The following is an 11126-nucleotide window of genomic DNA, read 5'->3' on the forward strand; positions in this document are numbered from 1 at the left end:
GTGCCCACCCTCTCCCTCCTGCTCCCCACTCCCTCCCTCTCACTGACCACTTCCACGGTGAGCACATGTGGCCTCGTGGTTCTCTGGGAGTTTTCCCTGCTCCTGCTGCCCCTTTGGAAGCCCCAGCACCTATTTCTGCCCATTCCCTTCTCTCCCACTCTTCCTTTGCTTTCTTGGATTTTCATTCTTTTCTTTCCCACCCCTAAGAAGGCAAAGTGCAGAGAAGGCCAGCAGGGGGCCAGAGCACTGGGGCTGGGTCCATGGTGCAAGCCAGCACTTGGGATTTACCTCTGAGGTGTGTGATTCGGGGCAAAGTGTAGATACTTCTGTTGGTTGTCAGTGTTCTCATCTGTGGACGTGGACGGTGGCCCACGACAGGAACCCATGGGTGTCCCAGGGCTGGAGTCACAGAGCCTGCAAAGAATGAGACTTTGCCCTGGCCCTCACAAGTGACTGAATGTCCACACCACATGTCTCCTCTGACACCTACACACACCTGAAGGACACAGATCGATAGAGAGAGTGGTAGGAATAGGAAGACCTACGAGGAGAACTTGGACCCCGTGCTTAATGCTGTAGACCATGTAGCTAATAAAGTCTCACATGGACTCTGCATAAGAATCATCTTTCCCCTGAACTCCTTTAATTGCTTCTTGCAATCAGGTGTAACTCTCATTTTTTTTTTTTTTTTTTTTTTTTTTTACAATTAGCTAAAATAAGGAAGCAGTTTGAAGCTGGTTTTTCTTCTGCTGCCGCAGAAGTCTGTGTAACTCCTGGTTCCTGTTTGCGGTAACAATGGTCTTAACTAGATGAATGAAGGACCCACGATACACAAAGCAACAGGAGAATCTAAGCCCACTGTATTCCCAGGTACGACAGCTCCTACACAGAGCTCAGCCCGCGCCTTGCCCGGGCCCTCCTCGCAGCTCCTCCTGGGTAAAGGATGTTCTCTTCATTTCCTCTGCTCCTCCTAGCCAGCCTCCCTAACTTTTCTCAACACTGATTCTATGCCACTTCTTAGGATTTTTAAAAAGAAATTAGAAGATCACCTTCCAGTTTTGCAGTAGTGACTACACCCCGGAAACCCTAGAGCTACAAAGATCAGGTCAAGATGAACAACAGTGCTGAGTCTTGCTGCGCTGAGTGGTTTCTTGCTCTGTTTTCATCCATAAGCAAAGATGGAAACTGGGTTTAGACTATTGCATAGAGCTCAGTGACCAGTGCAGAAATCTGCTGTTGGATCCTGGGAGAACTCTAGGATCTGGAGTTAGCTGAGGAACTGAAGTAATGCTGATTTCCAAAGGGCCTAGGAGAAGCCAGAAATCCTGGCTGAGCTGTCCCAACACCCCGGCCCCAGGCTGCAGGTTTACTTCTGTTAGCACAATGGACACAGCGTTCCCCTGCTCAGAGTCAACATGACACGATCTGTTCCCTTTTGGCCGTGTCAGTTCTGCAAACCAGAGGCTGCACACTCAGGAGAGCGAGGCTGCCTTTCTGGAACCCCATTTGTTTGGACAGGACAGGCCACTAAGGCGTTTTCATCTCTTTAAAGCTCCCAGGGCAGACAGTATATGTGAGGAATTCCTTTTTTTTTTTCAAAGATTTTTTTTTTTTTTTTTGCCCCTTCCAACATTTTGTTTAAGAGAAAATGAGATGTCTATCTTCTGTTTCCTTATTTTTTTTCAGGAAAGCAAAGGGTTGTTGACTTCCTCCCTCTCCCCTCCCTTCCTTCCTTCTTCCCGAAGGTACTCATCTGAGAAAAAGAGAACGAAGTATTGTTCCTGTTCTCCTTCTTAAGTCATATGAAATACTGTCCTCGCTAGTTCTTTAAGTTCCCTGCAATCTGTACGAGAGAGAGAGAGAGAGAGAGAGAGAGAGAGAGAGAGACAGAGACAGAGACAGAGACAGAGACAGAGACAGAGAGAGCCAGGGACCAGGTAAAGCGGAGGGGCTGCTGCAGCCATCCTGATCCACTTGCTGGTAAGTGCCCCATGCAATCCTTTCGACTTCATTTCCAAATCCCTGGGATGGAGGCTACCCTGGGCTTCTTCCAACAGATAATCCCTTACTGTGTGTAGTCTTTAATCAAAGGGTATGGCTGATGGATGGCCAATACAATTTAAGCTTGTATCTTTAAAAAAAAAAAAAGACTATCAGTGCTTTGCAGAACTGAGGCTGGTAAAATTGGAAGTAAAATTGCATTGGGGTTAAGAAGACACTGTGTTGAATCTGAATTTTGGCACTGAGAATGTCGCAGTGATAACTGGAAGCCTTTGGGGTAAAGGGGGTGTCCCCTGGATGGGTCACTCTGCCCCAGCACTGTGTCCTGGAACCTTCTCAGGGTATCTGTTAAGAACTGTGGTTTGTACGGCAGTTTTGTTGCATTGTGTCTGAACTGAAGTGCCCTTCTCGCATTCTTTTCTTTCCATTCCCAAAAGGGGGCTGTTGAATTGTGACTGTTATTCTGCATCACTGAAGTAGGAGGGGGAAAAGGAGTAAGAATGCCACTTTGCAACTGTATTGCATGTGGGCATTTATGTATGCAGGTGCCCAGTATGGGCTGAATGCAAGCTTCTTATTCACTGTTGGGGGAAAGTATCATCAGCCACACAAAAGAGGGCAATGATTTGGGGGCATATAGCTTTAGTTTTGGAAAACAGCATGCGACTAGAAATGGGAAGATTAAGATTGATTGCTTGTGTCAGTGAGAGTGAAAAAATGAAGCCAGAGTCACTATCGAAAAATGTTCACACAGCGCCTGGTTATCCAGGCACCAGACTGAACAGAGCAAGCCAGTCGAGCTTAGAGACCACCCGTTTCTGAAAGTTTAACTAATTTCTATTAAATTCACCAAAAAGATAATGTGACTAAGAACTCATTATGGCCAGTGAGGAAGGATTGTTTTGTCAAAAATAGGTCAACAAGGTCATTCTGAAATTCTGTGCATGTTTACTAATAACCTTCATCATCTAATTCAGCGAGGTGCTCAGTGGGTGAGAGGCAAAGGCCATGCCTACATTTTGAAATATTTATTTCTATGAAATTTACTGATTGAGGTCCCTGGGATGTGAAGAGTATGATTAAAAATAGCGGGACGTTTTATTTTAAAATTAATTTAGTCTATCAATTAATTAATCTTTATGTGAGACAAAACCACCATCTTCATGAGGATGAGACCATACGATAAAAATAGGTTGTTGTGTAGGTTTTGTTCCATTTGCCACTCGCTCTTTTCCTTTGCTTTTTTTCAAAAGATTTTCCTTAGAATCTCTATAACTCGAGCAAAGATAAAAGAGGTGTGATTAGTACTGGCCTGCTTAGGGATGCCCGATGCGTCCAGTAATGGTTGCAAGTAGCTTTCAGCTCCCCCATTCCAACCCCTGCCACCTCCACCTCATAGATCTTTGGGTCAAAGTTAGCCTGGGCCAATTGTCTGGCATGTTTTGCATCATTTATCTGCAGCTGTAACCCCAGAAGAAAATTTAGGGCTCTGGTCTTGACTTGATCCTTTCGGTTTCATTTCTCTTTGATAACATGCTTAATACTGCAACTAATTAAAACAACTGTTTTCGGTTATTGAACGAAAGCATCAGATACAACCTGAAGCAAATGACAGCAATCATCCGGGCTAATGACAAGGGAGGCAAAAGGCAGGGAGGCCATGCCCAGTGTCCTTACTGCAGCCCAAATCCAAAGAAATGGAGATGCACTATTTTCTTCATGAGAAAAAATATACATATATTTAATATTTGCTTTGACCTTGTGAAGTTGCTGCCAGGAGAGAATATTTGGTGGCTACCGGGCTGGGGGGAGGTACAGCTACTGGAACAAAAGCCCCCATTAGCTATTTCCGTCTAAATTGCTACTATTCAATATATTTTTACTCAACTCTGAGGAGTGACTCGGCACTTTGTGGAAACTTCCAGTGTGATTCTTCTTTGGGTCATCAGAGGTTCTTTTGTGATATCATTAGGGGAATTCCAGTTTGGAATGATCCAGAATTTGACTCACACAAGACATCACTAATTTTGGCCAAAGCTATATACAGATCTATATTACCACTTTTTCATTTGTGTGTATTTTGGGTGTTGGGGATGAGCTCAGGGGCACGAACATGCTAAGCACATGCTGTACCACTTAGCTACGCCTCTGGTCCAATGTACAGTTTAAACTGCGGGGGGCTCTATTGGCTACTGGTGTGTGGGCTACAGTGTGACCTGAGTGGGAGCAGCAAACACAGGCTTGGTTGGTACACACACGTGGGGTGGAGTTTCAGCTTGGTCTCTTACTCTTCGGGGCCTCCAGACCATCCTTAGCCTCTCTGAATCTCCATGTGCCCAAATGTAAGACTGTACCAATGTAATAGAAGGAGTCTTTTTTGTGGGGGGGGGTGCCGCTCAGGATGCCTTCAGGGCAGCTCTGGTTTGGCTTGAGGATGAGGGGATCGAACCACAGCATCCTGAGCCTGACTGCTTTGTTTCAGCAGGCACTTAAACACCTGAGCTAATGGGTAGACCCCCTACCAATGTAACGGAAGAAGCCAGTAAGATTACTGACAAAAAAAGCAAGTAACACAATGTTTGGGACATGGTAGGAGTTGATTAACATCAGTTGTGATTTTTAAGAATCATCCATGAACCCTGAAGAGCACCATTTGTGTACAAATAAGAATAGAATAAGCCTCCCATGATTTCTATCAGTATTCTTGCCCAATATCATACCAAGCATCAATTAGAAGGATTACTCTTCATAGTTTTAGAGCCGGGCATATTTTGAGTATTCTGTCTGAGCTCCATTTTTTTTAAAGAAAAGTAAAAGAAGGGACACTGTAATGGGGTGATATTTATCTATTTCTGACTGAAGCACCAACTTTATTCCTCCCTGTATGCAACATATTCAACAGAGCTCACTCCTGGGGAGAATTTGCTCTGAGACCAAAATTTTCAAATTAGATAAACATGTGGCGAGCTCTAAACATGCTGCACACATGGTGTGTTTCCTTTCATCCACTTCTCCAAGCTGTGGCACTCAGTGCTATTGGTGACCTTTGCCGTGGTCAGGGAGACGATTCTTTTGGATTCTCTGGTGGCTGCATCATGACTCAGCCAGAGAGAAAGGCCCTGGAAGTGATGCACTGTCCCCAATCCAGGCCTGAGCACGCTTGGAGTTCCCTCTCTCGAGCATCCCATCAGCGACTCATTCATTTCACATGACCAAGGGGACACCAAGCCACCACTGCCACTGCCATGTGTGCAGCAGATGGTGCGTGACTGATCCAACTGCTGTTTTTTCTCTTGGTCTCAACTTCACAATCTACATGCCCACTAGGCCATCAAGTAATAATTATATTTTTATTTGAGTCTGAAAGTTCTCTATACTTTCCAAAAGCAAAGCACATATCAGCAAAAATCTACCACTGAAAACCCAAATATTTGAGTTTCTTTTGTTAGAACAAGAGGCTTTGGTGCAACAGAGATTTGTTTGGACACTTACGGTAAGAAGGCACATCGCAGCCGAGCTGCTTGACACTACTGTACAAATAGTGCCTCCTCGTGTGACCCGCTGCAGGAGGAGAATAGCAGATCAGGATTCAGAATCCTGTGTTCTGACCCAACCATGGCCCTGCTTGTACAGTGACAAGATACATTACTTCTTTTTTTGGTGCCAGGAATCGAACTCATGATCTTGAACTTGCCAGGGTAGGCAAGTTGCCACTGAGTTATCTCAGTGGCTCAATACATTTTGTATCTTGCCCCAACTTCATTTTGTGAAATGATGAAGCTGGGCTAAATCCGTGCTTTGTAAAGTGTGAGTGTGTTTCAGAATTCACCGGGGGCTTGTTTGCGGTCTTCTCCTGTCCTGTCCTTTGCCCTGGGTGATCTGTGAGGTTCTGCTGCTGAAGTCCTGGGGTGATCTCCCCTGGATGGTGCTGTCTTGCTCTCTCTTTTCCAGGATGGCTCTGGTATTAGCTCTGAGTGCATGTTCAATTTGTATTCAATGCTGGGTGCTCCCTTTAGAAGTTTTGAACATATCAGTTGTTATTCTAGACTGCTGATGTTACCATGAATAAGGGAGGTCCTAGCCAGCCAAGAAAACTGATGCTACTGACTAGTGTTCTATAACCACGTGATCATTTTCTGTAACCGTGGGTTCTTCAACAGGGGACTCACTCAAGAACAGATTAAAAATATTTGACAAAAAATGCTTCTGTCCTGAATAAATATGTACTTTATTCTTGTCATTATTTCATAGACAATATATTATTGCAATTGTTTATGTAGCATTTACATTGTATTAGGTGTTATATGTAATCTAGGGATGATTTACTGTATACAAGAGAATGCATAAGGGTTGTGCAAATGCTGTACTATTTTATATAAAAGGGACTTGAACATCCATGGTTTTTGATATCTTCAAGAGTCTTGGAGCTAGTTACTCATGGATTCATAAATGATGACTATATAAACCCACAATACATTGATTATTAGACCAGTACATATTATAATTTTGTATAAATAGTTCTTCTAGGTTACGCATTTCCATATTATTTTCATCTTATAGTGAACACATATTTTTTCTTTAATCAAGACCGGAGATATTAAACTTTTACTATTATCTTTTTAAAAACATAAGTAGATCCAGTCTCATAAGGTTTTGTGTTGTTAAAATCATTTTACAATGTGTGTTGTGCTGAGTCCACCTTCACAGTTAGAGCCCTGTCATAAGGCTACAGTGTAGTCCCAGAGGGGCAAAATGATTGACTATGGCGTTAGATCAAGCAGCACCCACAAGTCGTGTTAAGCCTGCTGTAACTATAGGAAAAATATGTAGCTCAGAGAAGAAATAGTTCTAATTTCTTGATTTTGTTTTTACCTAAATCAGTCAATTTTTTTCTTATATATTTGGTTTAGTAAAACAAAGCAGCAGTAGATACAAGTCTCCATTTGACAGGAACACAGAGACCACAAACATTCTGACTCACACTGTCAGGAGGGTTATTCCCTATGGCTATTCAAATACCACTTTATATAAAACAACACGTGACGATAAAAGGAGAACATACCCTCAAAGGGTGGATGTGTATCCTATCAATTCACCAAAAAGTAAAGACTATGAGGACAGGGATTTTGATCTGTGCATTGTCATACGTAGAGGACCCAGGCTACTACACAGCATAGAATAGATGCACAACAAATATTTCCTCCATAGATGAGCTGGTGAATAAGTGGGCTGTTGAGTGGAATGTGCTATCTTTATATAATGCCAAATAAAGCAACTGATTAGCGAAAAAAGAAGAAGAAAAAGAAAAATTGGTTTGGAGGCTGGACAATGCCACACTGTGAGCTTGACAGATCTATTTCTCACTTGAATTGACTGGAATTATTCTGCCCTTGTGCACGGGGCCACTACGTGTGTATTAAGGTGTCATCTTGGCACAAATGTGCCCCCACCTGCTTATTCATGGGAGTTGAACATTTATCAGAGAGATATGCTGAAAGACTGGTGGTTGCATTTTATTTTCCATTTGTTTCTGCGCAGATGATAGGTTAGCAAATTGTTTTTGGCAAGAGCGAGAACGATCATTTGTTTTTCCTTGACTAAAGGAGCTATGAGCCAAGACTTGGCCTTGAGAATGCGCAGCACTCTCTGATTTGCTGTAGCCAGGGACATAAATCCGAGTTAAAGGGCTGCCACTTGAGGGAGTTCACAAAACACCATGGGGTGAATCCAGGGACAGGAATGTGATCCTTGGTGAGCACATTTTCTTTTATTTAATTAAAAGCCAAAATACTGAATTGAGGCAGTTTCACATTTATGTCACAGATTTAAATTGGTAAGTGTAAACACGTAAGCACGAATTGTGACTTGAAGTGATGTTTATTATGTTTAATAACATTATGATCCAAGGTTTCTGCTGTTTGTGCTAGAAATTCAAAAGATCATTTCTGTCCACACTGACGAAACTTATCTCTAGTGTCAAGTACCAGGGACCCACCAAGGCAGTTCTGGCCCACTCTCCTATTTTCTTTTTATGTATTTTGGCCCCATCTCATTCTATATGACCACTGACACTAAATGGAAAAATAATATAATAACGCTATCACCACCAAAAACATTTAGAGAAGAGTTATTACAAGGTTTGGGGGCCTCCAGAGAACTTTATATACAATATTTCATAGGACTTCACCATTTTAAGGAGTGCTTTATAGAAAAAGGCAAAAGGTTTTTTTTTGTTTTGTTTTTTGATAAAGAAAGTTACCTGATGCTGCTTGTTTTCAGGCTTCTCATTAAGAAAGGAGGATCCTTTGTAGCTAATCACTTTAAAATCATTAGGTACCCTCTTGGGCAGATTATTCAAGGTGGTCCCAGGAGTATCAGTGTAGCTCGTCATATAGGAGTTTGCTAGGAGCACCATCTAGGAGCTTGCTAGGCAAGAGTCCAGGCTCCTGGACAGATTGACCCAATCAGAACCTGCATTTTATTTTAGCAAGACCTTCAAATGATGCTGCTGTCCAACTGAGTTTGAGCAGCACCATCTTTATGGTTTTGATCTTTATACACAGATTGATCTTGGAATGCAGATCCCTAATCCAAGGATTTACGAAGCTATTTGTTAACTTTGACCTTGTCCAAGATAACAGAACTCTATTAATAGTGGTATTACTGGACAAGGGTCCTATCTACTCAGCTCAGACCAACGTTAGATATGCTTATTATACTCTCCCCCAGAAGGTTAACTCTATATGAAAGGATCACAATATTCTCAGAGAAGAACAGTCAGCATAAAGTTTTTCAAGGGTGTTTTGAGTACCATCCATCAAAGTTAGCTGGTCGGTTCCTAGTCCTTTTCTTAGACTGCAAGAATCTGGGGAAAGAACCCAAGCTTCTGACTGAGGGTAGAGAAATCCACAGGGAAGGTGATGATGCATGTTTTGGGGGACATTTGCCTAAGAAAGGAGTTCAGATTTTTCAGCAGCTTAAAAGAATAATTTAAAATGAGAGAGAGAGAGAGAGAGAGAGAGAGAGAGAGAGAGAGAGAGAGAGTATTGCAGTTCTCCCAAGAAGGAAAGGGACTCTGTTTTGTGGACTTCCTCCGTGAATACTCCAGAACTGGGGCAAGAAATCCTGTTGTCTGTTTTGGTCTTCCTCAGGGACGGGAGGGGCACTCTGCCCACCAGCATCACAGCCAAGGAGATGTCTGGGTACATCAGTTAGAGAACTGGCAGGCACGCCTCCCAGACCCCCCCACCCCCCGCCCCCGCCCCGGCCAATTAGAAAACTCTGCGGAACGAATCCTTAGAGTTTCCTTTGCACTGGGGACTCACCGTTCTCTCGGAACAGAAATCAAGAAGGGACTATTGTTGGAGGGGTGGGGAAAGGAAACCGGGCCGGAAGGGAGCAAGGGAGAGGACCGGAAGAGCCTCTGGTTGCCTGTAGCCCCGGGAACCAGAGCCTGGACTGTAAATGGTAGCTTCTTTTTCTTAACTGAGGCCTTCTGGCCTCCTCCCACGGGAAGCCCAAGGAGACAGGACCTTCAGAAGTCAATGCTATCTTGTGGACAGTCACTGAAGCAGGGCCCCTCACTTTGTGATCTACTGACTTTATTTCCGGCAGTTTCTTCCCCCAACCTCATTCCTAGACAACTTTTTCAGAAAAGAACACACTAAGAGGGGTCTTTCAGCATCATGTTTGGTACGGTGAGGAACACATACGGAGTTTAAGGATTACTAGGTACGCCTAGAACCTCACCTACCTAGCTTGTAAAGAGCTGGGCAAGAAGAGACACTTCCAACTGTCATCTGTCTTGAGGCTTAGGAGACCCCCATTAATGTGGCACGCAAGAGGGCGTCTCCTTCAGTATGGACCAAAACCCTTCTGCTATGCAGGCACAGCCACTCATACCTGGCAGGATCAAAGTCTCCGAAGACAGAGTTATCTTCCGGTGGTGGTCTGGCTCTTGAAACTCAACCAGAAAGTTGGAGAGGGAATAGAGAGCCTTGTTTTTGGAAAAGAAGACACAAGTCCATATTGCACCATTGTGAAGAAGTCAATCCCATTCTGTGTGTCCACACTCTTTTGCTCTTTCTCAGTCTCCTTTGAGTAGATTTGAGCATCACATCTTTGTGGGAAGGACATTTAATGGTAAGCTAATCCCATCCTTTTTTTTTTTCCATAAGGTGCTAAATGTATTTGCTCCTCAGCCACTGTCGATATCTTGGGAGAGGGATTCATTTTACTTAATGAAGTGTAATCTCTTATGTACCTGCCACATGTGCCTTATAAATATGTCTGAATAAACACCCTACCCTAAATCATTAGCTGTTCTGGAAGATTCAGAACTCAAGAATTAGCCCTAAGTTGTTCATTTGACTTAAGAGTATAGCTTCTGATTCTCAGTCACCTATGTTTTCAGACATATTAACTGTCAGTGTGGTTTTTCTTAATGACCTTACAAAATGGTTTGAATTTGGTGAGCTAGTTAGTGGCAGTGTGGGGGGTGACAGAAGACTGAAGCACAGTGGAAGCTATTCATAAAGTACTTTATTCACCTACTGCGTATCGCTGTGAGAATGCACAGTGCAGTAATGCCAGAGACAAAGGTAAACTTGGAGTCAGAGCGTTGAGGTTGGAGCACGCTCACAGACATGTGAGTAGAAGAGAGGTCTGTGAACTCAAATGCATATTGGAATTTAATATATGCTAAAAGCAGCACTGCAGGACTGGCCAGATAGCTCAGCAGGCTAAAGCACCTGCTTAGGCAGAGTGTAGTGGCCAGGGTTCAATCCCCAGTGTGCTATGTCGGCCCCCACCCCCGGGGCAGGCTGAGATGGCAATTGAGACTGGGTGTGGTGGCACACGCCTGTAATCCTAGCACTTGGGAAGCTGAGAACAGGAGAATCACTAGGAGTCTGATCTACATACTGAGACCCTGTACACTCTGTACCAAATACATTTAAAAAAAACCCAAAAAACAGCATTGCATATCAGAGGGGGAAGTTGTATTATGCAATTAATGATGTTGGGACAACTAGGTAGCTATTTGGGAGGGGGATAGATCCCTATTTTATTTCTTAAATTTTAGATAAACCGAATTCTTAAAATGTTAAGAATGAAAATACAGTGAA

General features: G+C 43.4%; 1 protein-coding gene across 2 annotated transcripts in view; it reads left to right on the top strand.

The window, feature by feature from the left end:
- The first annotated feature begins 1906 nt into the window (after positions 1-1906).
- Positions 1907-11126, top strand: part of Znf366 (zinc finger protein 366) — a 76115-nt gene continuing 66895 nt past the window's right edge. For both annotated transcript variants that reach the window (XM_004623015.2, XM_023702797.1), the window contains exon 1: positions 1907-1980. The gene's annotated coding sequence lies outside the window, so the exon portion shown is untranslated. The remainder of the gene's footprint in view (positions 1981-11126) is intronic.

The sequence above is a fragment of the Octodon degus genome, unplaced genomic scaffold (assembly GCF_000260255.1).
Source record: "Octodon degus isolate 3935 unplaced genomic scaffold, OctDeg1.0 scaffold00001, whole genome shotgun sequence".
NCBI classification, from domain to species: Eukaryota; Metazoa; Chordata; class Mammalia; order Rodentia; family Octodontidae; genus Octodon; species Octodon degus.